This window comes from Castor canadensis, chromosome 7 (assembly GCF_047511655.1).
Source record: "Castor canadensis chromosome 7, mCasCan1.hap1v2, whole genome shotgun sequence".
NCBI classification, from domain to species: Eukaryota; Metazoa; Chordata; class Mammalia; order Rodentia; family Castoridae; genus Castor; species Castor canadensis.
The window spans coordinates 44,112,333-44,131,783 of record NC_133392.1 but is presented as its reverse complement, the minus strand read 5'-3'; the positions used below and the strand labels follow the sequence as shown (position 1 = coordinate 44,131,783).

The window sequence follows — 19,451 nt, the reverse complement described above, 5'->3', positions numbered from 1 at the left end:
TGTTTTTGCCCTTGTCAGGCCTCTGACCACAATCCTACCCATGCCTCCTGCATAGCTGGAATTATAGAGCAAGCCATTGTATTCAGCTTATCTGTTAAGATGGGGTCATGCTAAGTTTTTGCCCCAGCTGGCCTCAAACTATAATCTTCCAGATCTCTACCTCCCAAGTAGCTGGGATTACAGTTGTGAGACCCATGTCAGATGCCCCCCCCCACAGGATTTACTTGACAAGTTTTATTAGTACTCAATCCTGATACTACTTGTTTCGAAGAACAAATTGCAGCTTGGCCCAGATAAAGTTTTAAATTTGTGGACAACCAGCATTTTTCTGAAATACACCCTTTGCAACATGGATGAAACATCTGATTTTACATACCCATTGTTATACTGTATGTAGTCTTTACAAAACATAAAATCTAACAATATTTTAAAATACAAAAGATATCTCCAAGAGAGATATTTAGTATAAAAGAGCTAAAGAATATTACTAAAATTTTGGACAAGTCCAGAGACAAGTAAAAGCAATAAATATAGCCATCACAACTCTAAGTTTATGAAAAAACTGCTATAGAAAACTTCATAACTAAATTAATGGTGAGAATTAGAAATTATGTCTAAAGAAGCATTTTATAATAGTGCCACACATACGTGTTGGAAGCTACATTTTTTTCCCCTAAAGCAGCCAAATCTATGTTTCATGAACAAAACTGCCTTTTACATTATACTCTGTGAAATTATGTAAATCATAAATTCAATTTTGGAGATAATTTTACTAGAACAGTAGTTTTTAAAATGGTTAAAAAAAAAAACAAAACAGCAGACAATGCATTTACCCAGGATTGAATCTAATTCTTGACTTATCTTAAAATGCAATAAGGGCATTTCTCACTGATGAAGTAACTTGCTTGTCTTCTGTACCTCTCACCTCCACGGCTAATTTTAGTATAGAGCTCTAAATGTCTTCTACCTTGTATGCTAAAATACCACTGCCACCATAAAAGATGGAATTACAGATATCTCAATTTGTTTCTTAACAGATCTTTATATCTACTAAAAGGAAGAGGAAGATAAACAGGAACTATTGGCTTAGCAGTCACCTACTTATATTTTCTTATGTTGAAGCTTGCATGAGCTTTGCCATCATCTGCCTTCTGGGTAAAACAATGAAGACCTACAAAAGTCACACATATGTGGTTACATAGCTGATAAGCACAAGTGTATCCTGAGACTCAGGTGCATATCTATCATGTGTGGGCAGGGAAATATGGCAGAAGAAATAGAAAAAGCTACTGATGTAGATTTTTAAACTTTCAGTCATTTGATGGCCTTTATCTGTAAAACTTCAACCAAACTTCGGTTCCTACAATCTGTTTTCTGGCCCACAAATTATTTTTCCAACATTAAAATCATTATTATGCAATGGTATCACCTAGCTACAATATTTCAGCATATATATTTTTAAATTTTGTTTGCTATTTTAGAAACTTCTGAGATGTCAGTCCAATTAGCTTTCATTGAAATGGGGATGGAAGCACTGAATTTTAGTAAGCGTATGTGCATTTCTGCCAGTCTCCACCTGAATTCTTGTCTGGGCATATAATAATCTTATGATTTGAGGGGAAGTACACTGAAGGAGGAGTTAAATATGTCTTTAAAGTTGTCTATAGGATTTTCATTACATTGTAGTTGAGAACCACTTAAAGGAATGTTGCAAATTATTTACTCCCAGTAAAAAGTCCTTTCAGATGGGAGTAAAACTACAGTCTAGTTGATGCTACAGTCATAGTGAGAAAGTCATAGTGATCAATAAGTACTTGCAATGAAATGTTTCCTGTTCCGTAGCAGATATCTGGCAGAAGAGGCAAAGACTAAGGAAGTCCAAGGGAGTAACACAGTAACAATCTGTGCTGAACTATGGGATGAATGTGTCACCCCAAATTCATGCTGGGCCCTAATGCCCACATGACAGTATATGAAGATGAGGTAAACTAAAATAGAAGCAAAAATGAAAAAATAATAATAGATGAGATTCCAAGGTCAAAGACTCATCATGGAAAATTAGAGTTGTTACAAGAAGAGTGCCGAAAGCCTGCTCTCTCTCTCTCTCTCTCTTTCTTTCTCATTTTTATTTTGGTGATGCTGGGGTTTGAACTCAGGATCGTGTGCTTGCTAGGGAGGCCCTCCATCACTTGAGTCATGCCTCCAGTCCTTCTTGCTTCAGTTATTTTTCAGATTAGAGCTCATGATTTTGTCTGGGCTGCCCTACAGCCATGATGCTCCTGATCTCTACTTCCTGAGTAGCTTGGATTACTTTGAACCCACACCTAGCCTTGCTTTCTCTCTTTCTCCACAGTGTAAGAACACATCAGGAAAGTAACCATCTGCAAGTCAGGAAGTGTTCTCACCAGACAGCCAAATGGCATCTTTTGTCCTGGACCTCCCAGCCTCCAGAACTGTGATAAATAAACTCCTGTTGTTTAAATCACCCTGTCTGTGGTATTTTATTACAGTAGCTGGAGCTGAATAATACAGTAGGAAACAAAGTACATAAGGCAAAGCATGTTAAGTGCCAAAACAGCAAAACAGGCTTGAATGCTATAAATAGGCAGCCTTTGAATGCAAAGAGGGCCTCACTCAAGTGTGCCATTAGTTGGCTATGGAGCTGGATTCAAAATAGGTATACAGAAGGAAAATTCATTCTATGAGGAATGGAGTCTTTTGACTGTGTTCTCACATCATGCAAGGGGCGAATGAACTCCTATGGGCCTGAAATATAGGGGCACTAATCCCATTAATGAGGGCTTGCTTCTCCCTTATAACTAATCCCTTCCCAAAAGATCCCACCTTCGAATAGTGTCACTTTGGTACTTAGGATTTCAGCATATGACTTTAGGGAGGACTACACATTCAGATGATTGGAATGCATGAACATAACATTAATTCTTAGGAGATCGGCTAACACGGAGAAGATGAAATTGGTTGTTTCAATACTATGAGAAGCACACATGTCCATATTCATTTCCCCAGAGAAATTTAGATTTCTATTTCTGATTAGGTAACTGTTGGCAGGTACCCAATTGGAAGTCATAGCTCATCTTTATGCCTCAACTTGGGCCATGTTGGCAGTCTTGTTTTTTTACAAAGAAAATATTCGCAGGGCAAGATAAACCTTTATACTTCGTGGAATTCAAGGGAACAAACCGTTACAACTTGATTATAATCTCAGACCTATTCCCCACAAAAGGTAAGAATTTATTTCATCTGAAGAAAAGCCAGGGCATGCGAATCCCACTTTGTGCTTCTACACCTTTCAGCATTCAGAGACTCCCTGAACTGATAATCTGAGCAGCTTTTCCAATGTCTGGTTACAACCATTAATGACAGATCCATAATACAGCATAATATAGGAGCCAGGCATGGTGTCATGCACCTAGAATGCCATCACTTGGGAGGCTGAGGCAGAAGGGTAGTGTTAGAGGCCAGCCTGGACAAGGTCTCAAAAAAAGTCCTACATAATTTAACATTATCCTTACAACTATGTGGTGAGGCAGTCTGAGTGATCTATTACCTATTTTTTCCTATGAGCATTACAAAAAGTCCATTTTATTGATTTGATTTATGATCATACAACCATATAGAGTGTGAATTTTTTCATAAATAAAATAGATTCAAGATGCCATGCCTCTATAACTATTAACCTATTATTCCAAGTAATTTACCCAAAGTGAAACAGAAACTGACAACACTGGGACTAGAATTTGTCTTCTAGATCCTAGTTTTCCCATTTTTTCCATTCCATGGCACAGGCTTTTCATATTACCATAGAGATAATGAAGGTTCCTTTGCATGCAACACTCTGAGAACACAGATCTTTAAAGTACATCAATAGTGAAAAGAAAGAGTTGCTGGATGATTTTAAAATGCTTGTTGATGGGGTCAGTGAAAGAGAACGAGTACTGTTTGCAATTAAGTAGCAACTTAAATAAAGGAAGCAAATTGTTGTTCCTTCTGCTGACTAATTCAGAAAGAGGTTGACACAGATGAGAAACCAGCAGGCTCTATGACACTCACAGGAAAGAAAGGCTCTGTTATAGTTCTATAACAGCTGAGCTTAAACATGATCCAGTGGTTCACATCTATAATCCTAGCTACTTGGGAGGCTATGATTGAAAAGATGAAAGCTTGAGGCCATCCGAGGCAAATAGTTTGAAATCCCATCTCCAAAAAAGGCAGAGCAGAATGGATTGGAGGTGTGGCCCAACTGGTAGAGCACCTGCTTTGCAAGCACAAAGTCCTGAATTCAAGCACCAGTTCTACCAAAAACAAAAAACCAATAAACAAACCAAGAAAGAAAAAACTTGGCTGAGTTTAGTAGTTCATGGCTGTATGATGGCATTTTGCATTTAATCTGTCATAGTTTAGATGTAGAGTTTAAGTCTGACTGGACATTGGACTAACTATAATACCCATGAAAGAAATCAGGTAATAGTTGAATTCGTAATAATACATCTGTATACTCAGATACTTGAGGCAGTCACAGTTAGAGTCAGCTGTATTTTTGGGCCCAAACATCTGTGTTTGGATATTAACACTTCTGCACTTGTGTTATATAGTTGAGCTGCCTAACACCTAGAAGAAATTCACAGATATCACTAGTAATCCCAGAGCTTGGTAGGTGGCTCATAAACTTGTAAGATACCACGGGATGTAAGGAGATTCACTTTACATATGCCTCCATAGTCACCTAACTCTGAAACATACCCATCCACAGCATGAACTGTGGATTTGAAACCAAGGGTAAACAGTATGTTCTTAAGTCTGCCTCTGTAAAACAGCTAACAGTGAAAATTCTCTCACGTATTTGCTCTGTGAAAATGTTTTAAAACAATGCAAAATTTAATATTATTTGAGTGCTATGTAATGCTGTACTCAATTTACATCTCAGAAAGACCGACATTATAACATCGGCATACTAAACAAGCATTTGAACAATATAATTAGCTCTCCAAAGGAAAAAATTCTTACACTGTGAAAAATTAGGTTTTCTTTTAAAACTTAAGGCTGTACATAGCAACAAATAAATCAATTCTGATAAAAGAAAAAAATATTTTTTAAAAACATCATAATAGTCATTCTACTTGTGACAACTTAACACAACCAGGCCAATAAGTAAACAGTACTTCCTTCTAGAAGCATCAAAATGCCATTTCTTTACTTTTTCTTAACAGTATTTTTCACATCAGCTGTGTCCTTGGGTTTGCAGGCACTTTCTACTAAAATACATTCTCTACAAAGCCCATTCAAGTAGATTGTACAGCAGGAAGTCTCGTGGAGTCCCATTTACACAGCAAGACACTTTCAAATACATATAATACTCAGCTGGATACTTCCATTCATTAAGAACAACAACAATAAGCATAACCATAATTTTTACCATAACAGAAAAGGAGAGCATTGCTTATATTTGACACTTAAGAAAAGTTGATTGCAAGTAGTAGGATTATTTTAAAACTTAAAAAAAATCTACTTAAAGACTGTAAGGATTAAGAAAAAGAGCACATTTGCACATCATGCAAATACTTAGTGTTTCAAAGAGATAATTATTGAAATAATGGGTTCCCCTTGATCCTCTTCATATTTCTCTGATTTCACCTATAATATAGTCTTTTTGAAAAGCTTAAAAATACATTTAATAAATGAGTAACATTATTACAGAGAAGCAACTTGACTAAAGACAGAAAGCTACTTTCCCTTTAAATAGCTATATATATATATATAAATATATATATATTTAAATAGCTATATATATATATTTAAATAGCTATATATATATATATTTGTGTGTGAATGGATTGAGATTCTCATTATCTAAGACACAGTTTGAATCTTGAAGTTTCAACTTCTCCCATTTATTCACCAAGCTCACTACTGGTCAATGATAAACAAAATTAGATCATGTAAAAAATAAACATTTCAACAAATCAAAACAATAACAACCACCAAAACCAAAAAGCAAACTGTGAATTGAGATACACTTAGAGCGTGTTGAGCAAAAATTAACACTTTGAATAAAACACAGCACATCAGGGAAGCAGACAGTGGTGGGAGATTTTTGGGCTGTGCTCCTCAGAGCCTTAGGTGGTGATAGAAAGCTTGAAAGCCAGGTGTGATGAGCCAGCCCACCAGGCAGGGCTCCCAGCCTCCGACCTTGTTTCAGCCAAACTGGTTGTACTCTCATCAACTTTATATGTTGATCTTCTGAATAAAGTTTTTATTCAAATAAATCACACTTCATGATATTAAAACTAAAACTCTAAAATCACTGCTTAGAAATACCTTTATAGGCCCAGAAAAATGTTCATAATATATTAAGTGACAAAAGCTAATTACAAAGCTGCTTAATCCTGTTTTTATTATACACATAACCAGATAATTACCAAAATGATTAACACTGGTTATTTTATTTCTAATAAGAGAAATAACAGATAATTACATGTATATAATATTTCTCTGTATGTTCTAACTTCCTGTAATTAATCTGCATCTTTATGTATGTTTTAAGTTTACACAGGAGACTGGAATTGCTGTTTGCCATGCCTTTCTTCTCCCTAACATATGCTGTTGAGAAATAACTGCATTAATGACTCTGAGCCTTCACATGTCCATTTCACTTTCAGAATTAAATGAGAATGTCATATAGGCACATAGTTTATATGTTTATTGTATGCACAGCTTTGGAGAAATTCAAATATCATGAATTGTGTAATTTTCTTAGCATCCTACTTACTTTGAATTAATAGACAGTTGCAGAGTACAGAGTAGTATTTGTTAAAACACAGGCAAAGAAACAAATGACAGATCAACATTGCCCATCTCTCTAATTACCTGAAAGGATATGAGCGATAATACAGGCACTATTTACTTAAAAATTCAGACTACTGCTTTTTACAGTAAGGCTGCCCAACAGAAATCCAATACAAGTCAAAGTTTTAGTTCTAGAATCTCTAGTAGACATATAAAAATTAATTTTAATCTTATTAAACCCAATATATCCAAACATATCATTTAAAATATATGTGCAAGAGGATTCCAAGATGGTGGCTACAGGAAGGAAGCAGAAAGCGAGCCTCCTATAGTGAAATCTTGGAGAGATGCTGGAGACACACTTTGCAGGCATAATCACTAAGAGGCATAACTTTGACCCCTCTACACCTCCAGCCAGCGTAGAGAATCTCCACTTCACGTTAAATGGAGAAACCAGGAGGGCTCCCGGGCCGCCAGTCGCCCGCATCCAGACGGCTTGGGAAGACGCAGACCACGTGAGCTTTGCAGTACCGCAGTACTCCCACAGACAAGCTTGGGCCAGAGCAGCATAACCCCCTGGACAGACTGACCTCCACCCGGGGAAAAAAGAGAAACTGAGTACTAAGCAATAAGAACAAATAAGACACACGGGAAAGAGGGTGGGGCGCACTGAGCACCAAAGATTGGAGGAAGGGAATCCTTCCCGGGACTGTAAATAAACAAGCCGGGCGGGCCGGAGAGGCTCTGGTGGGAGCGGGGGCAGGGCATGCGCCCAGCAACCAGGACTGGGAAAGCTGGTGAGAGTGGCGAAAGAAGGAAAACTCCACAGGAGAGGAGGGAAGACCCACTTCCCACATGAACTGTAAACAAACATGGTGGCTGGCAGGAGCAGCAGCACTGCCCAGTAATCAGGAGCAGGAAAGGTTGTGAAAGTGGCAGTGGGAGGAAAACTCCACAGGAGAGGGGGGAAGACCCACCTCCCACATGAAATGTAAATAAACACGCAGGCCTGACAACGTGGGTGCAGTGTCACCTTTCCCAGTGCTTGGAAAGAGGAAAGCTTGTAGCACAGGCTCCTGCACAGAAGAACTCTGAACAAACAAAGCCTGCGGGGCCAGGTGAGTGCTAAGCTCACCCCAGAGATCTGCATAAATAATGCCTCCAGCAACAGCAGGCTGACACCAGCAGGCAGGCAAGCCACAGCTGCAGATACCATTCTCAGAACTGTCTCCAGACTCTTTTTGTTTCTTTTTCCCCTACCTTTGATAAGAGAACAACTGAAATACACCTGCAAGTGGAAAAACTTACTGAAACTGTATTGCATTTGAACTTGGGACACTGGTGGGTTTTTTTTTTCTGTGTGTGTGTGTAGTCTTGTTCTACTTTATGTGTCCCCTTTGATGAGACAACTACAGAACAACATCTGAGGGACCATCTCCAGGATTGGAGACTGAGATGGACACGCAAATTATTAAGACTGGAACTTCACTGCTTTTGAACTTGGAGGTTTTTTGGTTTTCTGGTTTTTTTGGTGTTTTTTTTTTAATTTTCTATTTTCCATTTTATTTTAATTCATTTTTATATATAGATATTTCTTTCATTTACTTATTTTTTATTTTCATTCTTTTTTTTTAATTTTTGATTTTCAATCCTCTCTCTGTCTCTCTAATGTCTGTTCAGCTTACTGTTGATTAGTACACTAACACTCCCTGTTTATACCTTTGAAACTTTCTTGTCTGAAACCTTGTTCTGCTTTCTTCCTCTTGTCTGTGTATTTGTTTTCCCCTTTTCTTTAACTTCTTGCTTTCCATCTCAGCTCACCCTTCCATTCTAAATATTACCATTGTTGTTATTACAAGCTAGAAAATACTTAATTGCACACAGTACAGGGACAGTAACAACACCAAAGACAATGACAGAAAGAAAAAACAGGGAAACCAGTTTCCCCACAGCAAAAAATTAGTACAGGAACCAGAGGGGAATGAAGAGAACAGAAACTCAGATCCAGACTCCAACAAAATGAAGATAAACTATGCCAAAGGACCCAATGAAGCCCACAAGAATAATTTAAAAGAAGACATACTACAGGTACTCAATGAGAATTTTATAGAGATGATACTGGATAGGGTCAACCAAAATGTACAGGAGACACTCAAGAAATTCCAAGACAACAAAAATAGAGAATTTGAAAAAGCAAAAGAAGAAATAAAGGAAACCATAGAAGCACTGTATAAACACCAAAGTGAAAGAGAGAACACGATGAATAAACAGATAAATGAACTCAGGACAAAAAATAGACAACATTAAATAGGAAACCACCCAGGATATGGAAAACCTCAGAAAAAAGAATGAAACAGAACTTCAAAACAAAACGGAAGGCCAATCCAGCAGAATAGAACAAACAGAAGACAGAATCTCAGAACTTGAAGATGAAATAGTAATGAAAGGAAAAACCAAAGAACTATTAATTAAACAACTCAAGACCTGTGAAAAGAAAATGCAAGAACTCAGTGACTCCATCAAAAGACCAAACTTGAGAATCATGGGCATCGAAGAAGGAGAAGAGGTGCAAGCAAAGGGAATGCGTAATATATTCAACAAAATAATAACAGAAAATTTCCCAAATCTAGAGAAAGCTATTCCCATAGAGATGCAAGAGACCTCCAGGACACCAAACAGACCAGATCAAAATAGAACTACCCCACGACATATCATCATTAAAACAACAAGTTCAGAAACTAAGGAAAGAACATTGAAGGCTGTAAGAGAGAAAAAAACAAGTAACATACAAAGGTAAACCCATCAAAATCACAGCAGACTTCTCAACAGAAAATTAAAAGCAAGAAGAGCTTGGGGTGAGATCTTCCAGGCACTGAATGAAAATAACTTCAACCCCAGGATACTCTATTCAGCAAAACTATCATTCAAAATAGATGGAGCAATAAAAGTCTTCCATGATAAGCAGAAACTAAACTAATATGTGACCACAAAGCCACCACTACAAAAGATTCTGCAAGGGATTCTGCACACAGAAAGTGAAACTCAACTTAACCATGAAAAGACACGCAGCACCAAATCATAGGAAAAGAAAAAGCAAGACAGTAAAGAGTAACCTCAACTTAGGTACACACAATCAAATCTTCAAACAACTAAGACAACTAAATGACAGGAATCACCACATACCTATCAGTACTGACACTTAATGTTAATGGACTTAATTCACCCATCAAAAGGCACTGCTTCACGAAATGGATTTAAAAGGAAGATCCAACAATTTGTTGCTTACAGGAGACCCATCTCACCGACAGAAATAAGCATAGGCTTAGGATGAAAGGCTGGAAGAAGATTTACCAAGCCAATGGCCCCACAAAACAGGCAGGAGTAGCAATATTTATCTCTGACAAAGTAGACTTCAAACCTACATTGATAGGATATTCCATACTAATAAAAGGGGAAATAGATCAAAAGGAAATAATAATCATCAATCTGTATGCACCCAATGTCAATGCACCCAATTTCATCAAACATACCCTGAAAGACCTAAAAGCATATATAAACGCCAACACAGTGGTTGTGGGAGACTTTAACACCCCATTATCATCAATAGATAGGTCATCCAAACAAAAAAATCAATAAAGAAATCCAAGATCTAAAATATGCAATAGATCAAATGGACCTAGTTGATGTCTACAGAACATTTCATCCAACTTCGACACAATATACATTCTTCTCAGCAGCCCATGGAACCTTCTCCAAAATAGAGCATATCCTAGGGCACAAAGCAAGTCTCAGCAAATATAAGAAAATAGAAATTATACCGTGCATACTATCTGATCACAATGCAGTTAAAGTAGAACTCAACAACAAAAGTAAAGACAAAAAACATGCAAACAGCTGGAAACTGAATAACTCATTACTTAATGAAGAATGGATCATCGATGCAATAAAAGAGGAAATTAAAAAGTTCCTGGAAGTCAATGAAAATGAAAACACAACCTACTGGAACCTATGGGACACAGCAAAGGCAGTCCTGAGAGGAAAGTTTATAGCCATGAGTGCATATATTAAAAAGACCGAAAGATCCCAAATCAATGACCTAATGATACATCTCAAACTCCTAGAAAAACAAGAACAAGCAAATCCCAAAACAAATAGAAGGAGAGAAATAATAAAAATAAGAGCTGAAATCAACAGAATAGAAACCAAAAAAAACATACAAAGAATTATTGAAACAAAAAGTTGGTTCTTTGAAAAATTAAACAAGATCGATAGACCCCTGGCAAACCTGACTAAAATGAGGAGAGAAAAAACCCAAATTAGTAGAATCAGGAATGCAAAAGGGGAGATAACAACAAACACCATGGAAGTCCAGGAAATCATCAGAGACTACTTTGAGAACCTATATTCAAATAAACTTGAAAATCTTAAAGAAATGGACAGATTTCTAGATACATATGATCATCCAAAACTGAACCAAGAGGAAATTAATCACCTGAATAGACCTATATCACAAAATGAAATTGAAGCAGCAATCAAGAGTCTCCACAAAAAGAAAAGTCCAGGACCCAATGGATTCTCTGCTGAATTCTATCAGACCTTTAAAGAAGAACTAATACCAACCCTCCTTAAACTGTTCCATGAAATAGAAAGGGAAGGAAAACTGCCTAATACATTTTATGAAGCCAGTATTACACTTATCCCAAAACCAGGCAAAGATACCTCCAAAAAGGAGAACTATAGGCCAATCTCCTTAATGAACATTGACACAAAAATCCTTAACAAAATAATGGCAAACCAAATTCAACAACACAACAGAAAGATTATTCACCACGATCAAGTAGGCTTCATCCCAGGGATGCAGGGGTGGTTCAACATACGAAAATCAATAAATGTAATAAACCACATTAACAGAAGCAAAGACAAAAACCACTTGATCATCTCAACAGATGCAGAAAAAGCCTTTGATAAGATCCAACATCATTTCATGATAAAAGTTCTAAGAAAACTAGGAAGAGAAGGAAAGTACCTCAACATTATAAAAGCTATATATGACAAACCTACAGCCAGCATTATACTTAACGGAGAAAAACTGAAACCATTCCCTCTAAAATCAGGAACCAGACCAGGATGCCCACTATCTCCACTCCTATTCAACATACTACTGGAATTCCTAGCCAGAGCAATTAGGCAAGAAGAAGGAATAAAAGGAATACAAATAGGTAAAGAAACTGTCAAAATATCCCTATTTGCAGACAACATGATCCTATACCTTAAAGACCCAAAAAACTCTACTCAGAAGCTTCTAGACATCATCAATAGCTATAGCAAGGTAGCAGGATATAAAATCAACATAGAAAAATCATTAGCATTTCTATACACTACAATGAGCAAACGGAAAAAGAATACATGAAAACAATTCCATTTACAATAGCCTCAAAAAAAATCAAAACCTAGGTGTAAACCTAACAAAAGATGTGAACGACCTCTGTAAGGAAAACTATACACTTCTGAAGAAAGAGATTGAGGAAGACTATAGAAAGTGGAGAGATCTCCCATGCTCATGGATTGGTAGAATCAACATAGTAAAAATGTCTATACTCCCAAAAGTAATCTACATGTTTAATGCAATTCCCATCAAAATTCCAATGACATTCATTAAAGACATTGAAAAATCTACTGTTAAATTTATATGGAAACACAAGAGGCCACAAATAGCCAAGGCAATACTCAGTCAAAAGAACTATGCAGGAGGTATCACAACATCTGACTTCAAACTATATTACAAAGCAATAACAATAAAAACAGCATGGTACTGGCACAAAAACAGACATGAAGTCCAGTGGAACAGAATAGAGGTTGCGGATATGAAGCCACACAACTATAGCCAACTTGTCTTTGACAAAGGTGCTAAAAATATACGATGGAGAAATAGCAGCCTCTTCAACAAAAACTGCTGGGAAAACTGGTTAGCAGTCTGCAAAAAACTGAAACTAGATCCATGTATATCACCCTATACCAAGATTAACTCAAAATGGATCAAGGATCTTAATATCAGACCACAAACTCTAAAGTTGATACAGGAAAGAGTAGGAAATACTCTGGAGTTAGTAGGTATAGGTAAGAACTTTCTCAACGAAACCCCAGCAGCACAGTAACTAAGAGCTAGCATAGATAAATGGGACCTCATAAAGCTAAAAAGCTTCTGTTCATCAAAAGAAATGGTCTCTAAACTGAAGAGAACTCCCACAGAGTGGGAGAAAATATTTGCCAACTATACATCAGACAAAGGACTAATAACCAGAATATATAGGGAACTTAAAAACCTAAATTCTCCCAAAACTAATGAACCAATAAAGAAATGGGCAAGTGAACTAAACAGAACTTTCTCAAAAGAAGAAATTCAAATGGCCAAAAAACACATGAAAAAATGCTCACCATCTTCAGCAATAAAGGAAATGCAAATTAAAACCACACTAAGATTCCACCTCACCCCTGTTAGAATAGCCATAAGTAGCAACACCACCAACAACAGGTGTTGGTGAGGATGCGGGGAAAAAGGAACCCTCTTACACTGTTGGTGGAAATGTAAACTAGTACAACCACTCTGGAAAAAAATTTGGAGGTTACTTAAAAAGCTAAACATTGATCTACCATTTGATCCAGCAATACCACTCTTGGGAATATACCCAAAAGACTGTGACACAGGTTACTCCAGAGGCACCTGCACACCCATGTTTATTGAGGTACTATTCACAGTAGCCAAGTTATGGAAACAGCCAAGATGCCCCACCACTGACGAATGGATTAAGAAAATGTGGTATCTATACACAATGGAATTTTATGCAGCCATGAAGAACAACAAAATGTTATCATTTGCTGGTAAATGGATGGAATTGGAGAACATCATTCTGAGTGAGGTTAGCCTGACCCAAAAGACAAAAAAATCATATGTTGTCCCTCATATGTGGACATTAGGTCAAGGGCAAACACAACAATGGGATTGGACTTTGAGCACATGATAAAAGCGAGAGCACACAAGGGAGGGGTGAGGATAGGTAAGACACCTAAAAAATTAGCTAGCATTTGTTGCCCTTAACGCAGAGAAACTAAAGCAGATACCTTAAAAGCAACTGAGGCCAATAGGAAAAGGGGACCAGGAACTAGAGAAAAGGTGTGATCAAAAAGAATTAACATAGAAGGTAACACACAGGCAAAGGAAATTAATGTGACTCAATGCCCTGTATAGCTATCCTTATCTCAACCAGCAAAAACCTTTGTTCCTTCCTATTATTGCTTATACTCTCTCTACAACAAAATTAGAAATAAGGGCAAAATAGTTCCTGCTGGGTATTGAGGGGGTGGGGGGAAAAGAAGGGGCTGAGTGGATGGTAAGCGAGGGGTGGGGGCAGGGAGGAGAAATGACCCAAGCCTTGTATGCACATATGAATAATGAAAGAAAATAAATAAATAAATAATAAATAAATAAAATGTATGTGCAAATTAAGGAGCTATTTTACATTATTTTTATACTGTTTTGAATTTCAGTGTGTGTTTTGTAGTTATTGCATATTTCAATCTTAATTCAGACTACTCACTTTTTTGCTGCTTTGTTTCTTTTTTTTATTGAGACAAAGTCTCACTATATAGCTCAGGCTGGCCTGGCTCTTATGATCTTCCTGTCTCAGCCGCCTAATCCTACTAGGATTTTAGGTGTGTGCCACCATGGTCAGCTCCACACTGGTTACATTTAAAGTGCTCTAAAGCTAGTAGCTACCATATTGGACAACCTGACTCCACAGTATTTTAAACAGATAAAAATTTAAATGAGTGCCTTGTTATAAAAAGCAGTCCATATCCCCTCAATAATCCTACAGCAAACACCTAAAGGCTTTTTATCATTAGTTTATCCTAGACCTATCTTCCCTCACTATTTCTTACTTCCCTTCAAGGTAGGTCACTGTCATGTCATCTCCATGGTTTCCCTCAAATAATCCCTTCTGTCTAGATCATTTCTCTCTTTCAAAGACCAACACAAATACTACCATATGTAAGAACATGTTTCTGGTTATTCCACAAGTCCTGTATCATATAAAGTTTTTATCATTATTTTCTGATGTTTAATTAATTGTATTAAATTGAATTTTATTTAAATTAGTTGCTATGTACTTTGAATTTGAGATTTTTGGAAGTAAAGATCATAGTTTATATTTTTTTTGTCTCCTTTAATATTACCTAGTAGTCTTGGCATATTAAATTAATGCAATTTATAAAATTTTTCCGTAATTTTAATGTATTGTCTGTCTCAAAGCATGATCCAATATGACTGAATGAAAAATTTTTTAAAGGATAAATGCAAAGGAAAAGAAGTTTCTCATGATTAGGCTGTTAAAGCAGGAAATGAGTTAGCTTAAGGGTTTTATTATTGAAAGTATTCATGGAGAAGATCCCTGGCCACTTGTTTAGGATAGTTTAAAGCAGAATTTCTAAACAAAGTGAATAGTTAGATTTATAATATCTCAGCACCATTCTGATTGTCACATTCTGTACACAAGAAGCTAATGTGTGAAAATCTAAATTTATAATGCATCTGTTTCTCCATGAGCCATCAGTCTGCAACAGTGAACACTGGTTAAATAAATAAATAATTGCATAGTTATTTAAAAACCTTTACATTTCACACAAATGTAACTTTAAATTTGACAAATTTGGTTTACAGTTCTACCAAAAAGCAGATACAAAATGTAGCCTTTAGTGGTGCAAACCTACATAGACTTTAAGGCACGGTGCTTTGCTAGGTTGTTCTTGCATCTGACAGTGGTAGAGTGGTGATGATGCTGGCTTAGAAGCAACAGATCTGCAGTTTCCAATGACTTAGATGGAAATCACAAAAGAGGTTATTTACTATCTCATGTCCCAACCCATTTCAGCCCTAAATAGTTTTGCCCTCTTTGTATTGCTACAAATGAAAGACAATAGAAGGTAGTCATAGTCAGTGAGCCTCTGTTCTCTATATGGCCAATATTGATCAGGATTGATACACTCCTGACAGCACATCAGATAGAGTCATCCCCTCCTCAAGTGCCCCAAAAGTGTACAGCTTAATAACTTAGCAGCTTCTAACCCCAAATCAACTAGCTCAAAACCTCAAGGATGGTTTAAAGCAATTCACCAGTACAGAGTCATCAACTCAATATATAAAAGTAATTAAATGATTTTTTATTCCATAATTTCAAAAAAGACATTAGCAGCAGTGGCTATTTCATATGTGTACCCATTTTTTGCATTAGAGTTCTGATTTTGTCCCAAAGCATAATTGACAGTGCTAACATCCCAAGTTGAATTGCCTCATGGTTAGCAGTCCCCGTAGGGAACCAATACATCCTCACCTTACCCAGTGCTGCCTTCCAGATGGAAAGACATCTCAAAAGGAAACAGAATTTCCAGATGGCTGATCTAAACTAGCCCATATTAAAGACTTATGCTTGCATTATTTAAACAGCTTATATGGAATTCATGCAGCTCTAACCTAAAACTTACTTCGAAGGGAGGTACAATCCCATTTAAATGTCAGAGGGCAAGAATGTTTGACCATTTTACTAATGAGCACCTTCTGCATGACAGCATGTTAATTCTGATCTTCTGGCTGAAGATCCAATAGCTTGTCTGATAACAGACTAAGGACTCAAAGAAACAAAATGTTCTGCAAGATGGAAGCCCCATTTTACTCTAAATGTGGAAATGTCTGAGTTCCAGCCACAGACTTGCTATTTTCATGACCTTGCTGTTTCAAGCTCAGTGCACTTCCTCCTGGGTAAAATAAAGCTAAGGTACCCAATTGTGTAGGCGACCACTGAGGCAAGTAAATGAAAAAAAAGCTAGCACACAACAGAGCTCCAGCAAAGTCAATTGATGGCTTTCCACTAACAGAGAGGAGTCATAGTGTCAGAGAATTATCCTTAGGAAAAGTGAAGTCCAGAGTGGATCAAGATGGAAATCTGAGACTTGAAGGATGAAGTCCAATTAAGTGCCAGGGTCAAGCTAGGTCAGGAAAAAGGATCCCTGAGTAAGACTTTCAGTCAGGGACATGGGGAATGTCTAAATCCAGAGAAAAGAGCAACCACAGAGAGCATGGCCTAAGGATAAAATGAACTAATGGCTACTTGGGGTCAAAAAGGATTTAAATGCCAGGTGTAGTGATGCATACCTATAATCCAAGCTACACAGGAGCAGAGATGGAAGGGTTGAGGTTTGAGTCCAATCACTGCAAAAAAAAAAAGTTAACAAAATCCTATCTGAAAAATAAACCAGGGGGAGTGACACGCATCTGTAATACCAGCCATGTAGGAGACAGAGGTAGGAGATTATGAGTTTTTTTGCAGGCAAACAAAAAAAAAGGACTAGCCCCTATTTGAAAAAGAAACTAATGACTCAAGGGGTAGAGCCCTTAAGTGCAAGGCACTGAATTCAAAACCTAATCCTACCAAAATAAAGAAACAAACAGGACTTACTACTCAGGGTTAAGGGCTGCTGCTACAGTGAATGTAGCATTCATAAAAATGCCGAGAATTCCCAACTACCAAAGATAACATGGCAATATTAAGGTTTTAAAAAAAATGTTCATAAGCTTCCTTGAAAAGAGCTTACCATGCCACCAAATTCAGGTAGCAGAAACTCAGACGGTTAAAAAACTACATTAAGAAAATTTATCTCACAGAGCAAAGAAACCTCTTGCAATTACTTCAAGTGGGACAGGAGGGGGCTTAGGGGGAGAGATGGTGGGGGTAATCTAACCAAATTGCAATATAAGCCTATTTGGAATTGTCTCAATGAATCTCTCTAATTACAGTCTAATTTAAAAAAAAAACTATACTTGACACTTTAAAAAAAAAAGGAAGAAAATCTATTTCACTAAAGCTATTAGTAAACACTTAGTATGGGCTCTGTTATGTGCCAGGCACTGTACTCTCTAAATGAAATCCACACAGGTAACTTTTGCTCTCTGATCACATGCCCATCAATTTAATAATTAGACTAGTTAGTTATTTTGAAGAAAACTATGCTGAGAGAAAGCCAGTACAGTTGAGCAGATGAGGTTAGCTGAGCCTGATTGATACAGACAGAGGGCCTGCACATTTAACATTTTGGGGATAATGCTGCTATTCCTGATTTTGTCAGATAGATGTGAATAGATCACCTAAAATGTTTTTATGCTTATGCTTAACAGAAAAAAGCAGTGTGCTGGGCATCTGTGTCTCACACCTATAATCTTAGTTGCTCAGGAGGATCACCATTTGAAGCCAGCTAGGTCAAATAGTTTGAGAGATCCTATCTTGAAAAAACCTATCACACAAAAAAATGCTGGTAGAGTGGCTCAAGGTGTAGGCCTTGAGTGCAAATCCTAGTACCAAAAATAAAAAAGCAATGCCACAGAAATTGGCATTTTAAAATATAAACAAACTGGAATCCAGAAGTTCTCATCTTCTCAAAAGAGGTAGTAAAAAGAACAGATTTTAACGATATGTGAATGCTACTCATTATACTATTGCTTCCTAAATACTTTCTTTTTCTCTTCTTCTGGCAGTTTTGGGTTTGAATTCAGGGTCTTGTGTTTGCTAGACAGGTGCTTCACCACTTGGAAAATGTTCCCAGCGCTCTTAAATATTTTCTTACATTAAATTGTTTCTGCATTTCACAAAGTTTTTCCTAACTGCAAACACGAATTTTGTTCATACACTGGTCAAGTACAGCTGCATTCTCCCAAAAAAAGAGTCAAGGGTGCCTCAGACAGAGTCACCAAATAAAATAGAGGACACAAAACAAAATAAATAAATAAATAGGAAATAAAAAACTAAAAATACAGAGCATCTAATTAAATGTGATTAGATAAGCAACAAACCAGGAAACTCGTCATGTTCCCCTTAGCATACTGAAAGAATGTGTTTATGTCATTCCTAATATAATTAAGCACCAAAATTATGAATTATACACACCCAAGTACTCAGTTACTGCTTCACCCAGCTTCACAGTTTCTTCTTCTCAAGTAATACGCATAGTCCCATTTAGCTAGTTTGTGAAGCATTTTAATTTTAGTGTTTTATAATAATATTTAATGGAAATGTTACTGACATTTAAACACTGCAAAAAGTTCTTAGGCAATGCTTGAATAATTGCAACTGCCATCAGTATGTATATATACATAAGTATGTGAACACACATATTAAAGGTGCTGTTTCCTGCTTATTTTATGATCTGCATTACTGGTCACCCTCGTTCTACTGCACACATGATGTCTTCACATTTAACTGTTAGAGGGATGACAGTCTTTCATTTCATCTCCAATACTTTTTTTTTTTTTGGCAGTACTGGGGTTTGAACTCAGGATCTCACATACTTGCTAAGTAGGTACTCTACCACTTGAGCCACTCTGCCAGCCCTGATTTGTGTCAGGTATTTTCAAGATATGGTCTCATGAACTAATTGATCATGACCCTCCTGATCTCTCCTCCTGAGTAGCTAGGATTATAGGCTTGAGCCATCAGCACCTGTCTCCATTTCAAATTCTTCATTCACAGAATTAAACTAGAACAGATATGTCACGGTTAAGTGCCTGTCCACAGCTAGTGAGCAGAGTAAATAACTCCCACATT

General features: G+C 37.0%; 1 protein-coding gene across 6 annotated transcripts in view; it reads right to left on the bottom strand.

Annotated features, from left to right (window-relative positions):
• Prkg1 (protein kinase cGMP-dependent 1) overlaps positions 1-19,451 on the bottom strand; it is a 1,207,619-nt gene that overhangs the window by 449,043 nt on the left and 739,125 nt on the right. The window lies entirely within an intron of this gene.